We start from the raw sequence: 14434 nt of genomic DNA on the forward strand, positions 1-14434 counted from the left end.
TTTGCAGTTATTGGATAAATTGATATAACCAGGCAAAGAAGTTTGTTAGCTTAAATGGAAGAGCCTTTGCATATGACTTGAGATATCTTATCTTAAAGAATCATTAGAGTTGTTTCCAAACAAATTTATTGTTCCTTTACTGTTTGGAATACGATCCAAAGGAATTTTTCCAGTACGTGCACTCATCGAAGTCGGAAGCGCAGGGATATTTAGGAAACTAAGTGAACTAGGGTTAGTTGCTTGGTCTCAAGTATACGAAGTTGGTTTAGATTTTGTATAACGACTTAATTCTGAGAGTATTCAATTCTAGACTAGGTCCCAGGGTTTTTCTGCATGCGATTTCTTCGTTAACAAAATCTTGCTGTATCTTTTACTTTTATATTTCCGTAATTATAATTGTTTATTATAATTAGAAGTAAAATACATAAACGTTAACTCCGCTTTACTTGATAGTGATCCTATAGAGTTTGGTTAAATCCGAACCTATTATCAAGTAATCACACTTTGGTAGTCGTATTGTCTCGATCTCGTATCCATAGATAATCTCACAAAGTGTGAATACCGATTTGTAGTATTGTCTCGACTTTGTCCATAGACAATCACTTTCGGTAAGAGGACTTATAGGTGGATAAATTAAAGATTGTGGTGTATTTGGGTACTCTTGTCTTTTCAAAAGTGCATTAGGTTACTTAATCATTCTCCAAACAACTTTTGCCAGCATGGCAAGATTAAACTTGCGTGCATCTCTAAATTCTAGTCCACCTCTAAGAATTGGTTTACAAAGGGAAGGCCATGTTTTTGGGTAGAAGAGTTTTCCTCCGGCATTTTTTCCCCACCAAAAATTTCTTCAAATGGAATTTATCTTATTAGTTATTTGTTTTTGCAAAAGAAAACACCCCATTTGATAAGATGGGATGCTAGAAAGTACAACTCTGTTCAGAACTGACCTACTTGGTTGAGAAATGACTAATCTTTTCCACCCTTTAGATTTAGATTCCATTCTTTCTAGGATAGGTACAAAGATTTTAATATTTGACCTTTACTCGAAGAAAGGCGCTCCTAGATAAGGGTCCTTAAGATTTATATTTTTTATTTTTAACATTTTAGACATTATTCTTTGGTGTTTTGGTTCAACTTCCTACTAAAGATAACACCTGACTTTTCGAAGTTTATTAGCTGACCTGAAGCTTTACTAAAAGTTGATATTATATCCAATAAATTCATGCATTCTACTAAATCAACTCTCACAAAGAGCAAACAATCATCATCAAAGAAAAAAATAGGAGATTGGTTCGCTTCTGGGTGTTATCTTTACACCATGCAATTTGTTTTTTCTCCTGAGAGAGAGGAGGTCTTGAAAAGATTTCCATACAAATTATGAATAAGTATGGACATAGAGGGTCTCCTTGGAGAAGACCTCTAGAAGTTTGAAAAGATTCTCCAGGAGTTCCATTTAACAGAATAGAAATAGAAGTTATGGATATACGTTGTTCTATTAGTTGGCAAATCTCAGTATTAAAGCTAAAAGTTTTTAGGGAAGTTAGTAGGAAATTCCAATTTACTCTATAAAATTCCTTTGACATATCTATTTTAATTCCTAGACCTCCTGTTCTAGCCTTTTTCTTTTTAAATGAGGGAATAATTTTATGTGCCACAATTATATTATTAGATATTTGTCTAGAGGATAAAAAGGCAGATTGAAAGGGAGAAATAATTTTTTTCCAAATATGGTTTGATCCTATTGGCTAATATTTTTTTCTATGACTTTGTAAGCAGTATTACAAAGTCCCATTGGTCGGAATTGACTAGGGTTTTTAGGATGCTTTTTTCTTAGTAATCAAGAAGAGGTGTGTTTTGTTTAAGTCAGTGTTCATGATTTTGTTTCTAATTTTTTTTTGAATTTTTTCAGTTACATGTGCTCCCACTAATTCCCAATTATGCAAAAAGAAACTTACTGGGAAACCATCTAGACCAGGAGATTTATTGGGTTTCATGTTTTTCAAAACTAGTAAGATTTCCTCCATAGATGATAAGAGAAGGAATGTTATCAAAAATGGGGTTTGCTATAACCGATTCAAAAGAATATTCAATAAAAATATATTGAAAGCAAGAGGTTAAAATGTTATGTATTTTTTTTATATCCTTTGTTACTACGCTCTGATTATTTGTTAAGCTTTCTATGTTATTCCATTTTCTTCTTCTTAGAGTAATAGCGTAAAATTACTTTGTGTTCCTTTCTCCTAGTTCAATTATATTATCCCTAGATTGTTGTTTAGCAATGGCTTCCTGGGTATCATATAGTGCTTCTAATTCTTTTAACTTTTATTTTATTTTTTTATGTTGGTATTCAATTATCCTATTCGATTTAAGTCTTTCGATATCTTTCAGAAGTTTACTAATCTTTTTAGCAGGTAGGCCGAAGATATTCTTTTTCCAATCCAATAAGTTCATTCCTAGTGATTTAAGATTTTGTACTAGACTAGTAGAGGCATCTTCTTCTGAGAAAGAGTTCCAGGATTCTTTTATCACTTGAATACATGAGGTTTCTTTTGACCAAGTATCATAAAATTTGAATACCCACTGAGATTTGGAGAAATGTGTTTCCAAGGTGAGTAAAATAGGACAATGTTCTAATTATACTTCAAGCATTTGAAATTGTGTATGCCAATCTGCATTAATAACTGCCTTATCAAGCCTTTCTTGTATGTTTTGGTTACCTTCTTTATGATTGTCCCAAGTAAAATCATTACCAGTATAGTCTAAATCATATAAACCAAATCTCTATAAGATTTTGGCATAGTATTCACTATTGGCTTTGTTGTAGGGTAGTCGTCCTAGTTTTTCTGATTGATTAAAGATTATGTTAAAATCTCCTATGGCTATCCAGGGCATATGCCTTTGAGAAATTTGTATACTAATTTATTCTAAGAAGTCCTAAGCTATACTCCTTTTAAAAGGATATGGACTACCATAAAAACATGTTAATGCCCATTGCTTCGTATCAAAAGAAGTATTTACAATTATATTTATCATATTTATGTTCCATTGTACTATCTCAAAATGAAAAGCATCAATCCATGCTACTACTAGCCCCCTTTCAGTGCCTACTGGATCTACAATATGGTAGTTAGGGAAAGAGTGGACTAACTTTTTAACTGGAGGCCTTTGGTTTTTTGTTTCAGAAAGGAATAAAATTTCAGGCTTTTCTTTACTAATAAGATTATTCAAATGGTTTTGAGTCAAATAGTTTCTACATCCTTGAAATTCCATGTTAATATCTTCATTATGCAGTTAATTAGTTGAGGGGTTAACATATTTCAAGCAACCATGTAAGTGTATCTTAAAAATCAGACAAACAAGAATTCACTTGAATTTAACTAAAATTACTCAAAAGGTTAAAGCAATCACAATATGAATTGAAATTTAAACAGGGTTATGTTATGGAAAGGCAAAGATTCAAGTAAATACCTGGAAGATTAAATTATTAAAAGTTTAATGAGAGGTACCTGTGTCGCTTCCTGTTGATTTGAAGGGGATGGGTCTGGGAAAGGAATTGGTAGATAGGCACTTGACTGAGCTTCATGTTCAAAGATATTTGACCCATATTGATCGATTTTGAAAATATTTCCATCCACTGAAGGAAAATAACAATTTTTTTTCTCAGAAGAATAAGAAGATAAAAAAATCTGAAATTGATATTTTGAAGCAGATTTTGGCTGAGTTAATGGGGTTTTGAAAGAAGATGCAATGCAAATTTGATTCCCATGATTAGAAGATGAGTCAGGTACATGGGAAGAGATCGAGAAGAGTAAACAGATATTGAGGATTCAAATGAATCCCTAACATTTTCAAAAGATCAAAATGAAAGCCTTCTACCAACAGGAGAAGGGGATACTGTCCCAATAAGCTGAACCGGATTAGGTATATCCTGAAAAAGACCAGACTCATTCTGAAGTACCGATTCATACAATCTAGACTCATCGATTACTCGGAAAGTTTACGAGTTAGCAGATCAGAACATTCATCCTCAGTTTCGGGCAATCGAATAAAATTCTCAGGAAAGTTAAATGGGAAAGTCCTTTTGCCTAAATTATATGAAGATGATGCAGGCATTTCTTCATCAACTATAAATATTCCTAATACTTCATAAGGTCGCTGACTAGTTTGGAAAGCTGGTTCTTCATCCACATAAGTCCTAAATATATCAGTAAAAGTTTCACGGACCCCTGGTAGGTTAAGGTATGACTCTGCTAGCACTGATTCTCCATGACTGTCGAAGTTGTCTCTGGGATTCCAAATTTGAACTAGTTATCCATTCAACCAGTTTATATCATCACTAGGATAAGGAGAGTTAACAGAGATATCATAGATGTCTTCTAAGGGCCTACCATTTAAAATAGCACAGTTTCCAACTTTGGTTCCTAAACGTAGGCAATGAGCACAAAATTTGGAGGGAAGGTTTAGGTAGTTGAAATAAATAAATGTTACCGGGTAGTTACATACTTTGGCGAGCAGATAATCAATAAGAGGTTTTTCCAAGTTTACCCAAACTAAAACTCTTGACAGACAATCATATGTTTCAGAACCCCTACACACTCGAGAAACTTGACCTATTTTACTAGCAATTTAACCGTATTCCATGTGTTCTATGTTTAGGTTTAGCGTTTGAAATTGTATCCCATAACAATTCATAAGAGATCCAGGGATAATAGAACAACTAAACAATTTCTAAATAAGAGAGACTAGATTAATTTGAGAGAGAATTCCACGGAGAAGCAACGGAATGCGGATGCTCTAACCATAAAATAATATTGAAATTATAGGTGAGGCTGCTCCGCTAGTTCAGCCGTACAGAGATATACATAGTAGAAATTAACATTTAATCCCAAAGTTGTTGGGCTTTGGACGCTCTAGTCCTATCCTCTCAAGCCTAGTACTAAGAGGTCCAAATTCGCCAGGTTTAAAACGGGTTGATCCTTTTGTTAACGATTCAGTCCAAATCTGATTTTTTCTAAGACGAAAATACCCATGTGATAGATATGTACGAGTTCTTCTGGATTAGTCTGGTTTATATTTCTCTTCTCCATTCCAATGTCGAGATAGCTCACAAACGAAGAATTTTTTTTCCTAAAACCTAATTTTCTTGACTTACGAACGAATATCCAATATCGAAACATAAATTTGAGAATAAAAAAAACACATTTTCGTTTCGATTCAACTTAGTTAAGTTAGATCGTCATCATCAATACATTTCCTTGAAGATTAACTTGAGAGAAAAAGTTGATTTGATGCAGTTTCAACATTTTAATTCGAATATTTCAACAATCAAAGCGATTTGGAAGATAAGTATAATCTATACTTATTATTTAATTTGGTGTAAATGTCAATTTATCGATCTCATGAATTTTTTATGATTTTACTAACCTAATTACTTCGTTTTTGTTAATACTACTAGTGTTGAAGGTGTTGTTGTTATTGTTGGATTTCCTACTACTGATTTAATGACTGCTAATGAAGCCGCTGGTGATTTTCCACAAATGGAAGCTAAGATTGATTTAGTTGGTACTGTCTTTGGGGTAAAACGTTCGCCGATACCTATGCCTAAGAATATTTCTCTTGTTAATGACGGATTCTCTTGTTCTTCCCCTAAAATGCAAGGTAACGACTTTAATTCCATCTCATTTTTCTCCCACTTTTTGATTTAGGGTTGATTTCTATTAAGGAGTTGGTTAGATTATGCTTTTTGTAATTGAAATTGAAATCATGTGTTCTGCTTTCTCTAATTTTGATTCAAGTTTAGGGGTAATTTAAGTGAGGTGCGTTCCTCTTACTGGAAGCATGAATGATAATGAGACTTAACTTGTAAAATAGGATTGGGGGATTATTGTATGCTTATGGTAGAGTGAAAGTGAGACTGTCACATTTATGCACAGTGGATTATATTAGCATTTCTTCTCATTTGTTTGGCATTTAAGTTGGTTACGAACTGTTAATACCCGGTAAAACTAGTCACTGCAGCGGGGTATTATATGTTCTACTCATTTTCATTTTCTTAGGACAAAAAAATAAATAAGTATGTACACTTAAATCGTAGGCATATAGCTGATCCATACTCTGCCTTGATGTGTTGCTAATTATATTTGCAAGAATAGACAGACGTGGATTGATGGCTTAAGCTCAGCTTCTTCTATAACCATTATTATTAGTTATTAATGAAAATACGCGTGATTTGATATCTTGGTGTTTGGTAGTTTAAGATTGAGCATCATCCCTCTGTGTCAATGTTAAATCTTCTGAATGAATTATGGTGCTTGGAAATGGGTAATTATATCATTGCAATAAGAATTGAGTACACGGTAATACACTAGGAGTACATAGTGCACGTCAAAATATTACATGCACATGTATATGGTGTGTGGATTCTCTTCATGATGTTGATAACTAGGATATGCAAAGTTAGTATTAGTTGGTTGTAATTTTATTTTATTTTTTGCTATCCCATCACTTGAAAGCTACCAAAATAGATTTTTGTCTTTTGTTTACAGTTGCATCCATTATACTAAATAGTCTTGAGCACTAATGAATGGAAAAAATAAGATGTGTTTTCACTATCATTTTTCTGGTGTCATAGGTTTGTGTAGATTGTGTTCATATACTAACTCATGTAACATCACAATTCCTTGTTATGTTTATTAATTAGAATCATTAATTCCTTTAAATAAGAAAATAAATAGGAGTAGTAATTTTCTATACATTTACCGTGCAGTGGTTTGATATTTTAACCAAATTGTAAAAATCGTGAAATTTTGCGCATTTATGTACCAGCTATACGCGGTGTACATAGAATTGCACTCTTTTTTTTCCTTGTTATAAGAGGTGTATATGCTTGTACACCACTTATTATATGACTTCTTGTATATTCCACATGGACTATTTTTAGTTTTACATATGAAAAACTTGGCTTTCCTTGTGATGAAATGGGTATCGTAACGATCTTTATGACTTCTTGCTGATATACTACCTCATGTTATTGTATGCTTGCATTAATTCATTGGGATAAATAAGGGTAGATTCATTTATTTATTTCTCTTTTTTTTTCCAGAAATGGCCGAGAACAAAGGTCATGACTACTCATCTGGATGGTGGGAATTCTTTTTTGGGTTCCACAATTCGAAGCAGAGACGCAAAACGAAACATTTAAAGGTTCTGCCCTTTATTTGTTTCTTTTATTTTGCATCTTGGTTATTCTATTTGTTTGTTGGTAAGTACATAATTATATAAAAGTAATCCAGATTTCTGCACCTTTAGTATTATCGCGTTCCTATTTACTCAAACTAAAAGCTCTCAGTGTGTGGTGCGATGTGTACATAGTTGTACACATGCTGAAGATTAATGTGTACATAATTATACACCTGTTTATTGGGTGCGATTTTTAAGTGTTGATCGGCAATTCAGGAATAAGCTTTGGTTAATTTTTAATCTTTCTACTGGTAATTATTACTCGCATACTTTTGTTTTGATTTTCAAATTTCAATTCGACATGCAAATTTGATAATGGTAGACTGGAATTTATATCAACAGGTGAAACACTATCGTTGGATCGCAATTCAAGATTTGTTATGAGGCCAGTACCAGTTTGGCTTTTGTTCTTTTTAATCATTTTTTCCACTAAACTCTACTTGCAACTCCCGATGAGAAGTTTCATGTGAAATTACTTAGATTAACTACTTGTTTATGATATGCCCAATTTTGTATTTTTCTTCTTCTTTTTGTTGTAGATTTTTTATGTGTAGACGATTCAAGTTGTTTATGTGTATAAACTTCTGCATTTTGTTCCGTCTCATGAATATACGACATGTTTTATGTATGCGGCTGTTAGATTTTCTATATTTTGTACATTTGTACACAGTGTACACTACTGTCCTGTCTCATTGATATATGACATGTTTTATGGGTATGGATGTTGGATTTTCATGATTTTTTTAGATGTGTGCATGGTGGTACACCACCATGTGTACATATTTGTACACCTATAATATAAGTATACATTGTCGTACGCATATGACATAAATTACATGTGTACATAGTATCCCATCTTAGGACTCTTAATCAAGTTGTAATTTTATTTTTAAAAACAAATATTTCTTTTTCTTTATTTAATTATTAATAAATGTAATTTAAAAATTAGAAAAGAAAATGAAAGTTATTACAAGAAAAAAAAAGTGAACAATTTTTTTTCGTTTTTTGGATGTCGAATCAGTGATGTTATGATTCACTGGATGTTGGTTACGACAGAAATCTTAGGGCTGTCTGATTGCTCCAATACTGTCAATTGTATCAATACTTCTCCAGCAAGCAGCAATTCAAGCATCTTTCCACTATAGCACAACGTAGAAATTGTAGAATCAAGGTCAAGTGCAGCAGTAATTTAAACTAAAATCCAAATTCGTTGAGGAACTAGATCTGATTCACATAATATAAACACAGGCTTGCTATCAATCCAGCCAAATAATCATATCTACTGTAGCTTTATAAATGTTGCTTCTATTTGACCACAGGAACTTCCATCAACGGATGCAACCCAAATTGGCAACAACCTCTCGAATCTCGGTCAGATATACAACAAAAAAGATCATTCAACAAAAATATTGGTAAGCATATATTATTAGAAGTACGTAAGAATTAACCGGTGTATTTTCTCGTACACCAGTTATATGGGTACATATAAAAGTGCACCTTTTCTTCCGTGCTTGTTACATGTGTATATGCTTGTACACCTTGCTCTTGCTCTTAGAGCTTCAATGGAGGAAGAGAGGTTAAGAAAGGACGTTGCTGCAAGGACTGCAGAAGGAAAAGGAGGTGGGCAGGCTTCAAGTTCACATGATACAACTATGACTGAAAACGCTGTCATTATGTCTGATAAAGCTAATATAGGCGATTTGATGACAAGTCTCATGCTTGTTACTGGTTGTCCTGGGGTTGAATATGTGGTTAGAAACATGATGCAATTTATGATTGTAATGTGGTTTTCTGCAGTGAAGGAAAGATGTTTTTGGTTTGATTAGAATTTATGCCTTCTCGAGTCTGAAAGAAGATGGTGTTACTGAGATTTCAAGGGTATTAGAACTGTTGATTTGATGAATATGAGATGGAGATAGTGCTGTTATGTGCGATTTAGAGTCTGCAATAAGTAATCTGATAACGAAATGAAGAAGCGTTGTGTATTGTTGCTGGCCGAGCAATTACAAGGTATGGATGAGCTGCAACTGGCTATGAAGCAATTGCAGGTGATGCTATGGGAAATTTGGAAGAATGGGTTTGCTTCTATGTTGCAATACAAAGAATGGTGCAGCTGAGTATCTGGTGCTATTGAGATGGTAGAACTCTGAAGTGGTGATCTGGTGAATAATTTTGAAATGCCGACGGAGTTGCAAATATGGAATCTGAAATGTGTGGTGTTGGTGGTACTGAGGAGCAGGAATTTATGTTGTTGTTGGATGGGTAGTGTTGCTGTAGAGAAGTGCAACTAAGATTGGAAAGCTATAGAAACGGATAAAAAATTTGAGTTGAATGGTTGAGGTGCTGTAGTTGTTTGCAGCAGCAGGGTGAAGAGTGGTTGAGCGTTGGAGCTGGTGTTGGTAATGAGTTTGGGTTGTAAACAGGTATTTTTTGTAGATGTGTACATGTTTGTACACCAATGTAAACTAAGTTTTTAAGAAAATGAGAATTATATAGTCATATGGGTACTCTTTTTGTAGCTCTCGGAAAGAGCTTCCCGAATATATACAATTGGCGAATTTTGGACAAACGGTTCGAGAGATAAATTGATTTTAATTTTTGTATTTATTATTTAAAACTGTTGACATCATCGTGAGTCACTTTGAACTAAACTACAAATATTTGGACTAAATTGTAAACCAGAAGGTTATTTGTGTATTTTCCATAAAAAAAAACTAATTTGTACCTAGTTGAATGGGTTAGGACTAAATAATATAGATGGGATTTTGGACTAAACCATATTTTTCCATATACATATGAGACGTGTATGAAAACCACATAATCTCCACCTGGGCAAACAAGCGCGCCTAATCAAGTGTGTCCAGAGTCCAGACCAAACTAAGGATGCTGCCTACAGACAAGATTGTCCCGATAATAGAGTACTCATTTCCTTTGTTCGTTGCCAGCATTGTTGGTTTTGTATCTTTTTTAAACCGTGCAAATTTGATTAGTATTGGTCAGCCAGGGCAGTCCACCTATGTTTTTGTTCATTTCTAGTCTTGGATTGGCTCGAGACAAGAGAATGATGAGATATCTAGCTAGCTAATTACATCATAGCAACTCACAATAATGCAGATGTGGCCTTTCGAAACTTACCAAAAATAATTGTTAATTAATATAGAGCTACTCCTACGTACATTACATTAGCATGTATACTAGAGTTGGTTAGCAGATGTAGGGGATTCTGCGTTTCCCCTCAAAATAAATAGCTATTTTGCATTACCCTTTTTTTTTGTATTACCCTTTTTAAATCCATAATTGGTGAATTCCCCTTTCTGTCATAACTTCCGTCACGACCAATTAGTAGTGCACGTAAATCACACATGTGTGTCATTAATAAATAACTATTTCTTAAAGTTCTAAAAACCCTTACGCACAAAAAAAAACAGAAACACTTCACCATTGATACCTTCGTTCTTCCCAACACCGGCTATTTTCAGTTCACTGTAATTCATTGAAAGTAAATCAACACCAATTCCTCTTTGATTCACCATCCACTCGTTTAGTCGTCTCTCACACAATAAGAAAAGCAAACATCATTCATCGTCTCAAAACCTGAATTTTCACAAAACCCCTAATTTCAAAATTGATTGGAAATTTCTTACGGATCTATGAAATTAAGTTTACAGATTTAAGTAAATTGTTGTTTTAGATGAAGGGTTCGAAACAAAAAGAAGGAATATACAGAAGATTTGTGTAATTTGGAGTTTCAAAATTGATTGAAAATGATTAATCCATTCGGGTGAGTGTGTTTGGAAAGTATGTTCTTTGCTTTACTCGATTTATGATATTTGGGTGGTGAATTACTTAGGTATTGTGACTGATTCGGGTAATTCAGGTTGTTTAATGAATTCAAATGCTTCTAGACATTATGCTTGGTTTTAAAAGGCGGATGGATGATTTTTTTTCTCGAGAAACAATGTGAAAATTAGGTTAGAAATGCTATTTAGGATCAGGACCGTCAGATTAGAGGTAAAATAAGAGGCTAAGATTATAGGATTATTCATGGCTTAACGTGATTTCATTACACACATATGCGTTGCAATTGCACTTCTCGATGACAGTTATAACATAAAGAGGGTTTTACCAATTATGGATTTAAAATAGGGTAATACAAAATAACCATTTATTTTGAAAGAGAAATGCAAAATCCCCCGTAGATTTATTAGGTAACTCGATCAATAAATCATACCCGAGATTTGATCTTTGCAATGTTCATAGATTTGACTAAAGACCAAAAAATCATGTCTTTGATTTTTTTTGAAGCATAAATCATGTATTTGCTGGCGGCATCATGACCCGTTGATTTTATCTATTCAACAAGAAAACATATGTTGAATCTAACGTTCAAAATCATCGAATTATAAATAATGATAAATTATTGGCTGGCCAACTTTTTTTTCTACAACATGGCTAATATAAGGTACCAATTTATTTAGGGATACCGAATTTTATATAAAATAATTATTTTTTACCTTTCAAATAGTACACCCTGGAACAAATTGGTACGGATTCTTTTAGTGAATATAGTTACCGAAATAAGAGGACTCTGCTAATGGAGGACTCTGCTAATGTTCGATGGGTTATCCCATCAAACCCATCAATTGCGTGTGTTGCTCTTGGGAAGTCGAGTCGGTACACTCTGAAGGCCAACTGTTTTTCGGACGAACATACAAAAAGAGAAAAAGAGCGAGTAGGAGCTGACAAAGGAGAGGCAGCGGTCCTATTCATGTTCATCATATAGCTACAACCGACAACCGGCGTAAGGATGACAGCGAGAATTGTTTTACAAATTATAGTTTAATAACTTTAAAAATGGATAAGGATAAGTAATTACGCACTAATGCCTAGACATCTAGAAAAGTAGTAACTAAAAATCCAACCACGATTCTTATTTAGGGTCCAAGTCTAAATCTAAACTAATAAAGTTTCTTCGAGTATAATGATAAAGACCAAGAATTATGGGAATCGTTAATCGGTACAAAAAGTAGTAGACATAACATTTCTTAATTCTACTTTGGCTTTCTTTTTCCATCTAATGTATGATTTTATCTCTTTTTATCGGCAGAAAGTTTCTCTTGTTAACGAACTTAGGAAAGCTACATCCTTCCACTACTGAATATCTAAATAGTTCAAGATTTTCTTTGTCTTAAAGTTTTGTAGAACAACTATTTTCTTAATATATATTCTATAAATAATTAGTATTAAAAATAGTGTGAATGTTATAAATATCCTCCATTTTGGTTCATTTTGCACAAATACTTTGGAGGTAACTTGTATAAAGTTGTGTCCACTTCTGGAAGCAACTTATGCTAGTTGCTTCCACTTTTTTGAAGCTATGGGTATTTTTAAAATGAATGTTTCTCGGAATGGTCATTATTCCCTAATTGGTTTCAAAAAATCATCACACCTTTAACTAGTATTGACAAAATAGTCTTTTTTCATCCAACTTAAATGTATTGAAAAAAGCAGTCATGTTTTGGTTCTAAATACCCCTCCTCCGTTATTGAGGTTATGGTGATGAAGTGGTGGTGGCGACGGTGACTATACCCAAAAGAGTAAGCGGTGTGATGTAACAATCCTGAAGGCGGTCAAAAATTTTGCCGCCATGTAACGATCCTGAACGCGTTCAATTTCATCAGCAGCAAAAACAGTAGCAGTAACACCACCACCATCACCAGCAGAAACATCATCATCACCACCACCACCAGTAGCAGAAACATCACCATCACCACCACCAACACCCTTTATCCCACTTTGTTGAGGGACAATTAGGTACTTCCATGGCCTGATTTAACATTGACATGTGACATAACTACCTAGTTAACGGTTTAATACCATTTTGAAAGAAATTTATAACAGTGTGATGGCTTTGTGAACCGGTATAAGGAAGTGGAACTATTTTTGATAATACTCTTTTAAAAATTGAATAAGAGTATATGAAGAGATAGACTTTGAGGGATATTTAAATAAGTTTCCCAAAAAGTAGATGATAGTCTCACAATTTCGTGTTTCATTATAAGGTAAGAAAATATTCGGTTAATAAAACTAATTCTGGAAACTCAAGAATGAACATATAATATTAAATTAAAAAGGAAAAAGATACAGTTTAGTCCTAAATCTCGATCAGAGTGAATTAGTTAGTTATGACCGATCAAACTAAGCATAACTTGGACTTGGATTTATCCGAAAAGTGGAGACCATGGAGCTATCCTTCGTATAAAAATACATGCATTACATAAATTGTAAAACGACTTACGTTCCGCTCCTTTTTCTTATGCGTGGTTTTGTTGTAGGCCTTGAAGATCTCTTCTTAACGTCATCACATTTCTTCTTTACTCCTTTTCTTTGTCATCCTCCAGATTGCTCGTTGTATTGTGAAGGTGTACAACATATGATTGTACAAAGCACTAATTCAAGAATCAATTTATGAACATTAAGCCACGATTTGCAAAGATTGTATTTCTTTCATGAATATGAAATCATACTTAACCGATTTTAGAACTTAAACCAACTCAGTTTGCAAATGGATACGCAAACTTAAGTTCCAGACTTTGGTCACGTCCGACAGTTCGCAAACCGGTATGCATACTGTCGTCCCGGGCCTAGCTCAGGTGAAACCGTTCGCATACTGGTATGCAAACTTGGTTCCCGGACCTGAATCATATTACAACAGTTTGCATAAGGGTATGCATATTGTGTTATATCCAGACGATGTTTATTTGTTCTAAACTCATCCCATTTCAATCATTGAAACATCCTTAGAAGACGACAATAGCTGTCTCACACAAACTATTAGCTTATAAGTAATTTTCAAGTGATCGAATGATCAATACGAAACATTCCGAGTCTACATCAAATGACTGTCTCACACAAATCATGTAAGATGTTTCAAGGAAATTTTCACATGATCATCTTTTGACTCATTATTTAGTTTCCAACAAATAAATCGCTTCTGGTAGGTTGGGAAACCTACAATAAAATAATGCAAGTGCACAGTGTCTAATTAGCAGAACAATGGCAAGTACAAGTCGTTCCCACGAGGAGTGTGAAATACTACTACTAATTAATATCAAAACTAACTAATCGACAAGATGATGTTTGAACGATTTTCAGAAATTTGGAACAAAATGAAATGATAATAATTCTAACAGTA

This window comes from Papaver somniferum, chromosome 2 (genome assembly GCF_003573695.1).
Source record: "Papaver somniferum cultivar HN1 chromosome 2, ASM357369v1, whole genome shotgun sequence".
In the NCBI taxonomy this organism is placed as follows: domain Eukaryota; kingdom Viridiplantae; phylum Streptophyta; class Magnoliopsida; order Ranunculales; family Papaveraceae; genus Papaver; species Papaver somniferum.